The 13,072-nt window shown below is 42.2% G+C and overlaps 1 long non-coding RNA gene across 1 annotated transcript in view; it reads left to right on the top strand.

Moving 5' to 3' along the window:
• Window positions 1-13,072, top strand: part of LOC143817942 (uncharacterized) — a 119,308-nt gene that overhangs the window by 88,977 nt on the left and 17,259 nt on the right. The window lies entirely within an intron of this gene.

Here is a 13,072-nt window from a genome sequence, read left to right as displayed (position 1 = left end):
CAATCCATTTAAGTCTGCATTCCAAATGGCGCTCCTTCCCTTCCAAGCTCTGTCATGTGCCCAAACAGTGGTTACCCCCCACATAGGGGGTATCAGCGTACTCAGGACAAATTGGACAACAACTTGTAGGGTCCAATTTATTCTGTTACCCTTGTAAAAATACAAAGCTGGGGGCTAAAAAATCATTTTTGTGAAAAAAAAAAAGAATTTTTATTTTCACGGCTTTGCGTTACAAACTGTAGTGAAACACTTGGGGGTTCAAAGTTCTCACAACACATCTAGATAAGTTCCTTGGGAGGTCTAGTTTCCAATATGGGGTCACTTGTGGGGGGGTTGTACTGTTTGGGTACATCAGGGGCTCTGCAAATGCAACGTGACGCCTGCAGACCAATCCATTTAAGTCTGCATTCCAAATGGCGCTCCTTCCCTTCCGAGCTCTGTCATGTGCCCAAACAGTGGTTACCCCCCACATAGGGGGTATCAGCGTACTCAGGACAAATTGGACAACAACTTGTAGGGTCCAATTTATTCTGTTACCCTTGTAAAAATACAAAGCTGGGGGCTAAAAAATCATTTTTGTGAAAAAAAAAAAAGAATTTTTATTTTCACGGCTTTGTGTTACAAACTGTAGTGAAACACTTGGGGGTTCAAAGTTCTCACAACACATCTAGATAAGTTCCTTGGGAGGTCTAGTTTCCAATATGGGGTCACTTGTGGGGGGTTTGTACTGTTTGGGTACATCAGGGGCTCTGCAAATGCAACGTGACGCCTGCAGACCAATCCATTTAAGTCTGCATTCCAAATGGCGCTCCTTCCCTTCCGAGCTCTGTCATGCGCCCAAACAGTGGTTACCCTCCATATATGGGGTATCAGCGTACTCAGGACAAATTGGACAACAACTTTTGGGGTCCAGTTTATTCTGTTACTCTTGTAAAAATACAAAAGCTGGGGGCTAAAAAATCATTTTTGTGAAAAAAAAAAAGAATTTTTATTTTCACGGCTCTGCGTTATAATCTGTAGTGAAACACTTGGGGGTGTAAAGCTCTCAAAACACATCTAGATAAGTTCCTTAGGGGGTCTAATTTCCAAAATGGTGTCATTTGTGGGGGGTTTCAATGTTTAGGCACATCAGGGGCTCTCCAAACGCAACATGGCGTCCCATCTCAATTCCAGTCAATTTTGCATTGAAAAGTCAAATGGCGCTCCTTCCCTTCCAAGCTCTGCCATGCGCCCAAACAGTGGTTTACCCCAACATATGGGGTATCTGCGTACTCAGGACAAATTGCACAACGTTTTTTGGGGACCAATTTCTTCTCTTACCCTTGGGAAAATAAAAAATTGGGGGCGAAAAGATCATTTTTGTGAAAAAATATGATTTTTTATTTTTACGGCTCTGCATTATAAACTTCTGTGAAGCACTTGGTGGGTCAAAGTGCTCACCACACATCTAGATAAGTTCCTTAGGGGGTCTACTTTCCAAAATGGTGTCACTTGTAGGAGGTTTCAATGTTTAGGCACATCAGGGGCTCTCCAAACGCAACATGGCGTCCCATCTCAATTCCAGTCAATTTTGCATTGAAAAGTCAAATGGCGCTCCTTCACTTCCGAGCTCTGCCATGCGCCCAAACAGTGGTTTACCCCAACATATGGGGTATCTGCGTACTCAGGACAAATTGCACAACATTTTTTGGGGACCAATTTCTTCTCTTACCCTTGGGAAAATAAAAAATTGGGGGCGAAAAGATCATTTTTGTGAAAAAATATGATTTTTTATTTTTACGGCTCTGCATTATAAACTTCTGTGAAGCACTTGGTGGGTCAAAGTGCTCACCACACATCTAGATAAGTTCCTTAGGGGGTCTACTTTCCAAAATGGTGTCACTTGTAGGGGGTTTCAATGTTTAGGCACATCAGGGGCTCTCCAAACACAACATGGCGTCCCATCTCAATTCCAGTCAATTTTGCATTGAAAAGTCAAATGGCGCTCCTTCCCTTCCAAGCTCTGCCATGCGCCCAAACAGTGGTTTACCCCAACATATGGGGTATCTGCATACTCAGGACAAATTGCACAACATTTTTTGGGGACCAATTTCTTCTCTTACCCTTGGGAAAATAAAAAATTGGGGGCGAAAAGATCATTTTTGTGAAAAAATATGATTTTTTATTTTTACGGCTCTGCATTATAAACTTCTGTGAAGCACTTGGTGGGTCAAAGTGCTCACCACACATCTAGATAAGTTCCTTAGGGGGTCTACTTTCCAAAATGGTGTCACTTGTAGGGGGTTTCAATGTTTAGGCACATCAGGGGCTCTCCAAACGCAACATGGCGTCCCATCTCAATTCCAGTCAATTTTGCATTGAAAAGTCAAATGGCGCTCCTTCCCTTCCAAGCTCTGCCATGCGCCCAAACAATGGTTTACACCCACATATGGGGTATCAGCGTACTCAGGACAAATTGTACAACAACTTTTGCAGTCTATTTTCTCCTGTTACCCTTGGTAAAATAAAACAAATTGGAGCTGAAATAAATTTTGTGTGAAAAAAAATTAAATGTTCATTTTTATTTAAACATTCCAAAAATTCCTGTGAAACACCTGAAGGGTTAATAAACTTCTTGAGTGTGGTTTTGAGCACCTTGAGGGGTGCAGTTTTTAGAATGGTGTCACACTTGGGTATTTTCTATCATACAGACCCCTCAAAATGACTTCAAATGAGATGTGGTCCCTAAAAAAAAATGGTGTTGTAAAAATGAGAAATTTCTGGTCAACTTTTAACCCTTATAACTCCCTAACAAAAAAAAATTTTGGTTCCAAAATTGTGCTGATGTAAAGTAGACATGTGGGAAATGTTACTTATTAAGTATTTTGCGTGACATATGTCTGTGATTTAAGGGCATAAAAATTCAAAGTTGGAAAATTGCAAAATTTTCAAAATTTTCGCCAAATTTCCGTTTTTTTCACAAATAAACGCAAGTTATATCGAAGAAATTTTACCACTATCATGAAGTACAATATGTCACAAGAAAACAATGTCAGAATCGCCAAGATCCGTTGAAGCGTTCCAGAGTTATAACCTCCTAAAGGGACAGTGGTCAGAATTGTAAAAATTGGCCCGGTCATTAACGTGCAAACCACCCTTGGGGGTGAAGGGGTTAAAGGGAAGGTGCCATCAAAAAAATTTTTTTTACAGCAATTGTAAAAATGTAAAGAATTAATGTTTACATTTTCTTAAAAAATATTATCATTTGTTTATAATTTAGTAAAATATGAAAAATAATTTGAAAAGTTTTGGAATTTCCACTTTTAAACACTAGGGGGAGCAGCTGCTGAAATTTCAGAAAAACCTAGTGTACAACTAGCTCACATTACAGCACTGCAGTAATTATGGGCGGAGTCTGCTGACGTGTGTGATGTCTCCTCTCCTTCCCTTCTGGGTGTTTGCTAAGGGATGAGAGGATGATATTCAGGAACCCAGTGAGCAGCCATTTTGTTGGTGACTGCAGAGTAAGGCTGCCATCACACTAGCAGTATTTGGTCACTATTTTACCTCAGTATCTGTAAGCCAAAACCAGGAGTGGAACACTTAGAGAAGTATAATAGAAACATATGCACCACTTCTGCATTTATCACCCACTCCTGGTTTTGGCTTACAAATACTGAGGTAAAATACTGACCAAATACTGCTAGTGTGACGGCAGCCTTAGGCTACTTTCACACTAGCGTTGTTTGCAATACGTCGTTTAGGAGAAAAAACGCATCCTGCAAAGTTGTCTGCAGGATGCGTTTTTTCCCCATAGACTAACATTACCGACGCATTGCGATGTATTGCCACACGTCGCAACCGTCGTGCGACCGCCGCCACAAAAAAACATTACATGTAACTTTTTTGTTTGTCGAGTCCCACCATTTTCGACCGCGCATGCACGGCCGAAACTCCGCCCCCTCCTGCCCGGACCTTGCAATGGGGCAGCGGAAGCGTTGTAAGACTGCTTCCGCTGCCCACGTCGGGCATTTCTTTCACAGCATGCGTCGGTACGTCGGGCTCCTCAGATCCTGTCTTGGCGATGTGTGAAAGTGAGACAACAGGCGCAGTCTGGGGTGACGCTGGGGGGAAATGTAGCCATATAGTAACGATAAAAATGAGACCCCTCTCTAAAGCTGCCTCACCAGCCCTGACTGCACCTAACTGGAGGTCATGCTGCCCCCTCTATTACCCCAGACCCGCGTGCAGGTGCTCAGCCAGAACCACCATAGAATGGGTCCGCTTTCTGAAGATAATACTGCCATAGTGTTCTCACATAATACCGCCATATAGATCACACATAATACCGCCATATAGATCACACACAATACTATCAAATAGATCACACAATACTGTCATACAGTTCACATAATACCACCATATAGATCACACATACCGCCAGTGTTATCGCATACCGCCATATAGATCACACAATACCGCCACATACTTCTCACAATGCCGCCATATAGATCTCACATAATACCGCCATATAGATCACACACAATACCACCATATAATTCTCACAATTCTGATCAAGCATAATACCACCATACAGATCACATAATACCGTCATATAGATCTCACATAATGCCATAATACAGCATGACCCGTGCAGCTCCTGTTATCGCACGCATAGAGTTGTGTGTGCAATGGGGAAAGACATGCAGGGGGGAAAGGAATGCATAGGAGAGGATTAGATACACTGTTCACCAGACAGTATCACACAGGATAGGATTAGATACACGGCTCAGCAGCCAGTATCATACAGGATAGGATTAGATACACGGCTCAGCATAGTATCACACAGGATAGGATAAGATACACGGCTCAGCAGAGAGTATCACACAGGAGAGGATTAGATACACAGCTCAGCAGTCAGTATCACACAGGAGCAGATTAGATACACGGCTCAGCAGTCAGTATTCCACAGGAGGATTAGATACACAGGTCAGCACAGTATAGGATTAGATACACAGGTCAGCATACAGTATCACACAGTATAGGATTAGATACACGGCTCAGCACAGTATCACACAGGAGAGGATTAGATACACAGCTCAGCAGTCAGTATCACACAGGACAGGATTAGATACACGGCTCAGCAAACAGTATCATACAGGATAGGATTAGATACACGGCTCAGCATAGTATCACACAGGATAGGATTAGATGCATGGCTCAGCACACAGTATCACATAGTATAGGATTAGATGCACGGCTCAACATAGTATCACACAGGAGAGGATTAGATACACGGCGCAGCAGACAGTATCATACAGGATAGGATTAGATACACGGCTCAGTTAGTATCACACAGGAGAGGATTAGATGCACGGCTCAGCATAGTATCACACAGTATAGGATTAGATGCATGGCTCAGCACACAGTATCACACAGGATAGGATTAGGTACACAGCTCAGCAAAGTATCACACAGTATAGGATTAGATGCATGGCTCAGCATAGTATCACACAGTATAGGATTAGATGCATGGCTCAGCACACAGTAGAGGATTAGGTACACAGCTCAGTTAGTATCACACAGGAGATGATTAGATGCATGGCTAAGCAGACAGTATCACACAGGAGAGGAGTAGATACACAGCTCAGTAACATACATGGGAGGAGATAACTGCTCAGAGTCAGCACCACAAAGGAGAGGATTAGATTCCCTCTCCCCCTCCCCACTGATACTCACGGCTGCCTGCTGAGTGCTTCTCCCTCCCGTCCATGGTCTCCTCCTCCTCCTATGACTGCAGGGCTCCTGCGATCATCCTGGGAAGCTGGCCTAGAGCTCACAGCTGCAGTGTGAGCTCCAGGAAGATGGCGCTGGTCTCCTGCCTCTGCCGTGCTGTGGACGGCTCAGGGGGCGTGGCCAGACCAGAGCAGGGAGCAGATTATAATGGTAGGTATAGAGTCGCCTCCCGACCGCAGATCTCTATGCCCTGGGCTGCCGTAAATGCAGAGTGTAAGTGACGTGCAGCTTCACTTACACTCCTGCAAAGCAAAATGGCGGCGCCCAGTGGCTTAAAAAAAAAATAATAATAAAAAAAATGTTAAAGTTAAAAAAAGGAAGTTTGTATGAAAAATAATTGTTTATATAAACAATTATTTTTAATACAAAAAATAAAATGCGGCACCTTTCCTTTAAATTTAAGAGGGGACTGGATACCTTTCTGGAAAAGTATAATGTTACAGGGTATAGATACTTGATAGGGCGTTGATCCAGGGAACTAGTCTGATTGGCGTATGTGGCCTCGGGAAGGGATTTTTCCCCCAAGGTGGAGCTTACTCTTTGCCACATGGGTTTTTTTGCCTTCCTCTGGATCAACATGTTAGGGCATGTTAGGTTAGGCTATGGGTTGAACTAGATGGACTTAAAGTCTTCCTTCAACCTTAATAACTATGTAACTATATGAGATAAGAAAAACAGAAAACTGAGACGGAGTATGACTTGAAAACGTATGATGTAAAAGCATGTTCACACTGGCCATGGAAACAAACAAAACCAAAGAAAAGACAATGTGTGCATATACCCCAATGAAAATAAATGAGTAAAAAAGCAAGTGCATTAAGTAACATAGGGTATTTAGTAAACATTGTTTTTGATAAAAAAAAAATCATAAAGCTGTCCCTCCACGACAAGGTATACCCAATTGTGACAGTACCTACACTCTCTAATGTTAAAACCTACCTAGTGTGAACAATGGCAGAGAGTCACGGGGTCCCAACCAGAAACCAAGCTTTGGAGGGACTTAATATGAACTGCCGAGCTCAGCGAAAAGAGGGCCACACCCTATTTGTACTGAATACAAAAATACTGAAGAAAAATAGAAAACTGAGTATTATGTGACATCATGAATGTTTTCAAGTCATACCCCCTTTTCACTGAGCTGGACAGTCTACCATGCTGGACAACACAGGCTCATTACATACACATTATATAGTCACACAGGCACACACATCATACATGTACACAGAACACATGCTGGACACAACAGGCTCATTACATACACATCGTATAGTCACACAAGCACACACATCATACATGTACACAGCACACATGCTGGACAACACAGGCTCAATACATACACATTATATAGTCACACAGGCATATACATCATATATGTACACAGCACACATGGTGGACACAACAGACTCATTACATACACATCATATAGCCACACAGGCACACATTATACATGTACACAGCACACATGCTGGACAACACAGGCTCAATACATACACATCATACATGTACACAGCACACATGCTGGACACAACAGGCTCATTACATACACCTGAGATACTCACATAGGCACACACATCAAACATGTACACAGCACACATGCTGGACAGCACAGGCTCATTACATACACATCGTATTGTCACCCACACATCATACATGTACTTAGTTCATATAAACAGCACATGTATGCTGGACAAGTATCATACATACATACTACAGATACCTCTACACTATATACCGCACACACAAGTATTGCACACTCACACACTACAGATAACACACACACATTACAGATACCAAGCCCACAAGTATTGCACACATACACAGATAGCACACACACAAATATTACACACACACTACAGATACCACACACCAAGTATTGCACACAGCTCATATACATGCTCCTCTGTAGTGCAGGGAAGGCTGATGTCCATGTGCAGCTCTTCAGCTTCTCCTGCTCACAGAAGCACTGTCATGGTCCCTCCACCGACCTCTCCTTCTCTGCCGGGGAAGCACATCAGAGCAAGAGAAGCTGTCACCATGACAGGACAAATAGAGGTACAGAGGGTATGAGGAAAAGCCATTGATCATCTTCTGCACAACCTGAGCCTCCAAGGGTTATATGATTGCTCTACTGATCCTTCAGACCCAAGTATGACACCATCATCCGCAAAGTAAAATTACACTAGGGTTGCTTGTGACTTCTAAGTATTATGTGCCTTCTAAAGTACTGTAACTATAAAGATTTTTAGGAAGAGACCCATTTGAGATAGAAATGTGTTGGGAATAAACTACAATCTATTTCTATTCATCGGAATCCTTCAAATTCTTCACCAGCAGCGCATCACCCCTACAGTTATTCCTTTTGATATACTGTATATCGACGTTGGTTTCATCCAACCACCGGCGCAGCAGCAGCTTGAATATTGTTATATAAGGTTATTAAGTGCTATGGGTTCATGCATGACAAGGTGAGTGAAAAAAACACAATATGTGCTCTTTTTGTCAATCCCCAGTCTATCTAACTACAAAGATTAACATTCATCTATAAATACAAAAGATAAAGACTGGTAAGGGTTACATCTTCCCTAATATTTACATCAGTGATAGTATTTCTTTGCCACTAACAAAAATAACAGCGGTGAGGCACACTTTTCATGCTGGAAACATGACAGTCCTCACTTATCATAATGGGGTTGGGTTTTCTTTAAGATTTACAGCATTTTAAAGGAGCAGTTCATTAGTATTTATCCCCCAAAAATTACTTAATATTGCCATCAAAACACTGGATACCCAAAAGAATGTAACACAGAATCAATGTGAAAAGAACTTTCAATGATTGAAAATGTTGCAATACCCTAATGCATTTCATTGTCTAATTACTAGAACTGGAGACAGCAATAATAAGGATGTAAAGCCAATATATGAGCATTATATGCTGCACATCATGGTGGTCATAAGTCATTGTCAGTAAGATCCAGTCGAATTTAGAGTTATGTGCTGGCGCAAGAGCAGATAAGATCACATCAACAGTGATGATGTCCTGCCGACCAGTACTGTGCCTGTCCAGGAGTGTCATCACCTGGGATCTTACAGGCAATGACTTATGACCTCCATGACGAGTGTTTGTTTTTTCCTGCGGCAGTGTATTCGATTGAATCTTACGGACTATGATCTGTGATGTCTATGATGCATTGTCATATTTCTTTTATTAGTATACATTGCTTACCTTTGCGCATGTGTACATTTTCATACATGGGAGATCACACTATTTCTATTTTGCACAAATCTCCATATATTAGCACTTAATATGGAGTCCTGATTAGGCAGATCTATGTATCTTACTATTGGTAAACAGCTATTCTATTTTTACACACTAAATATTGTCAGGCGTTCATGGTTGGTCCTGATGACTGCGGTTGGTCCTAATGAAGAAGTCTGTGAATTCGAAATGCGTAGACAATAAAAGCCACAAATTTCTGTTTTTCACCTCCTGGATTCTTCCATTACATCTATGGAAACCACTATTGGTGTCTTCGGTAGCGCAAAAAAAGGTCCATCTTTCCTTCTTTTTCTTTTCTTTGGCGGCATGGTGGCGCAGTGGTTAGCACTGCAGCCTTGCAGCGCTGGAGTCCTGGATTCAAACCCCACCAAGGACAACATCTGCAAAGAGTTTGTATGTTTTCTCCGTGTTTGCGTGGGTTTCCTCCGGGCACTCCGGTTTCCTCCCACATTCCAAAGACATACTGATAGGGAATTTACATTGTGAGCCCCATCGGGGACAGTGAAGATAATGTGTGCAAAACTGTAAAGCGCTGCGGAATATGTTAGCGCTATATAAAAATAAAGATTATTATTATTATTATTATTATTTCTTTGAATTCACTTCTTGGATTTGCAGCAGACGTTGCTTCCTGTGTTTATGGTGCTGCGTTCTCACAACCCTGCCAGTGAGCAAATCCCTCATAAACCCTATATTGCACTATTGTTTTCCAGCTCCTCTGTTAGCCCTTCTCAGGTTCAAATGATTTGGGGGTACACCCATATAGATAATTTAATTTTTTATCCAGTGATTTGATGATTAAATTGAATTCTTATGAATACCTTGTGATTACTATTATCTTTACATTTTTATGGGTGTCGGTTCTATAGTTGCTTAGGCTTTTAATTGTTTGTAATTCTTGAATGTATTTTTGTCTCAATAAAAATGGCTGTATTCATAAATAGGTGTGCTCATCGTTTTGTAATGCCCCTGTTGTACTAATTACTAGAGTTGAGCAAGAAGATTTGCTGAACCCTAGTGAAGCAACAACATCCGTAGTCTGTGGCCACCTCACCAGATCACTGAGAGCTTCCTTCTACTATCTACAGAGCAGTTTCTAATTTTTATGCTTGGTGGAATGTCATCATTGCGGCATGACGGATGCATGATGTCACGCTCAGCCTACTAATCGAATGCTCTGGTTTGTCGGCCACTGCCGACATTGCAAATGGACCACTGATCTTGATTATTTTCCCAACCGCATTCATTATGGGAGAACATTCCTTAGACAACCATTAATAATCTCACTGATAGCACCCAAGGTATCTAAGTGCAGGGATTTCTGTGTATGGCGCTCATACTCAATATTATATAATTCAAGATGTTTTTTTATTTTCTTTCTATTTCTCATAAATTGAATATTGTTAACTAGTCATGAGCGAATATACTCGTTACTCGAGATTTCTCGAGCACGTTCAGGAGTCCTCCGAGTATTTTTTAGTGCTCGGAGATTTAGTTTATTCTGCCGCAGCTGAATGATTTACATCTGTTAGCCAGCATAAGTACATGTGGGGGTTGCCTGGTTGCTAGGGAATCCCCACATGTAATCAGGCTGGCTAACAGATGTAAATCATCCAGCTGAGGCGATGAAAACTAAATCTCCGAGCACTAAAAAATACTCAGAGGTCACCTGAGCGTGCTCGAGAAATCTCAAGTAACGAGTATATTCGCTCATCGCTATTGTTAACATGTCTATCCACTGTGTTATTTTCAGAATGACATGACTTTTCCTTCTTGGTGTTGTAATTTCCATGTTGAGGAGTGAATATATGAAAAGGGCTGTACAGTTTATGCTTTCTGCTCACATGTTAATGAAGGTAAACCATTACAACATAATATGGACATTTTTTTCCTATGACATAACATAGACTAATGGTATTTTATTATACTGTAGTTGGTTTTTCTCTTATAGGAATACCCCATTGCTCCGAGCAGTGTATAAATCTCCAGTGTTATACCATAGATCAGCCACACTGGTTTTTGTGTGAGCTCAGTTCCTTTTGACTTGCCAAGGTTGTTAATCATGGTTACCTTTCGTGATTAAGTATGTGGCCTGAAGGAGCTGCAGGGTTACGGTAAACATAAAATTTACATTCGCAGTCTGCTGAAAGTGAAGGGAGGCCAACATAAATTTTACATCTGTGACATTTAGATTGATAGCTTTTATTCCAAAGTATTGCTTCAGCTTATATCTTTCCACACTATAGAAAATCCCCCTTGAGAGATTCGGAAAGTTGAATCTGCAGTCTAAACGTGATTGGATCCATTGTTTTCCCATCTCAAGCGTCTCAAGGCAGTATATTACATTCACTTTTATGAAACGGATGTAATCATGCTGATACATTCAATACTGCAAACACTCCTGGGTATGGGATACTATTATAAAGGGTTATAACGGGGGCAGACACAGACAATAGTGGACGACAGTGCAAGGGAGTGGGCCTAATTCCAATGTAAAAAAAAATGAGCATCCATTACCTATTTAAATGGAATCTGACAGCATAACTCACCTCTATCCAAACTGTTTGTGTCACCATGTTGCTCTCTGAAATTGAATGTCATCCATATTTTTATTAATGCAACTTGCTGTCTAAAACTTTTCTGTTTAATTCATAAGCAAATGAGGCCGAAGTGCTCTGTGTATGTCAAAGCACTTCCCAAGTCTTTGCTTCCTTAGTTCTTTTCCCCACTGAGCCTCACCTTTCTCTGGTCAACTGACCACTCACTTCTTGTGTAGTCAAACCAGTGAACTATCAACCAGGCAGTGGAAAGTAGGGCTGGACTGAGAGACTTGGGAAGAGATTTGACACTCCTAGAGTACTTAAGGCTCATTTGCAAATGAATGCAGACATTGATTTTTCAGACAGAGAACAATAGATTACCTAGGTAAAGGTGGAGATGGCATTGTCTATCACAGAGCATCATGACCATATAAACAGTTTGAGGAGGTCCTGTCGGTCGGGTGGATTGTGTTGATTTGAGATGAGAGGATCAGGCAAAATGAAAATTTGCCTAATCACATGGTTGTTTGGGGAATTTCGATCCGAAAAGAAGCTATTCTCCACAAATTGAATGTTTTTTATCTTGCTATGGGATATCTCCAGACCCGAGCGTATAATAAATAAATATGCAATGAATAGAAAAATCCTTAAGGTACCGTCACACTAGGCGATATCGCCAGCAATCCGTGACGTTGCAGCGACCTGGATGGCGATATCGCTGTATTTGACACGCAGCAGCGATCTGGATCCCGCTGTGAAATTGCTGGTCGCTGCTAGAAGGTCTGCACATTATTTGGTCGCTAGGTCGCCGTGTATCGCCGTGTTTGACAGCAAAAGCGACGATACCAGCGATATTTTACACTGGTAACCAGGGTAAACATCGGGTTACTAAGCGCAGGGCCGCGCTTAGTAACCCGATGTTTACCCTGGTTACCAGCGTAAAAGTTAAAAAAACAAACAGTACATACTCACCTGCGCGTCCCCCAGCCTCTGCTTCCTGACACTAAAGCGCCGGCCCTAAACTGAAAGTGAAAGCAACAGCGGTGACGTCACTGCTGTGCTGTTAGGGCCGGAGCTCAGTCAGCGTCAGGATGCAGAGGCTGGGGGACGCGCAGGTGAGCATGTACTGTTTGTTTTTTTAACTTTTACGCTGGTAACCAGGGTAAACATCGGGTTACTAAGCGCGGCCCTGCGCTTAGCAACCCGATGTTTACCCTGGTTACCCGGGGACCTCGGCATCGCTGGTCGCTGGAGAGCGGTCTGTGTGACAGCTCTCCAGCGACCACACAGCGACGCTGCAGCGATCGGCATTGCTGTCGCTATCGCTGCAGCGTCGCTTAGTGTGACGGTACCTTTATACTCATCTCACCACTAACCTCTCCATCCCCTTTGCTCCTTATTGTCACCTGTTTGGTTCTAGTTTCCTCTTCTGATCACTACTGCAAGTTCCTTCAGAGCCGAAAGTCACGGCCTAGCATGA

This window comes from Ranitomeya variabilis, chromosome 3, assembly GCF_051348905.1.
Source record: "Ranitomeya variabilis isolate aRanVar5 chromosome 3, aRanVar5.hap1, whole genome shotgun sequence".
NCBI classification, from domain to species: domain Eukaryota; kingdom Metazoa; phylum Chordata; class Amphibia; order Anura; family Dendrobatidae; genus Ranitomeya; species Ranitomeya variabilis.
Note: the sequence above shows the minus strand (reverse complement) of the source record. Positions and strands in the feature narration are given on the sequence as shown.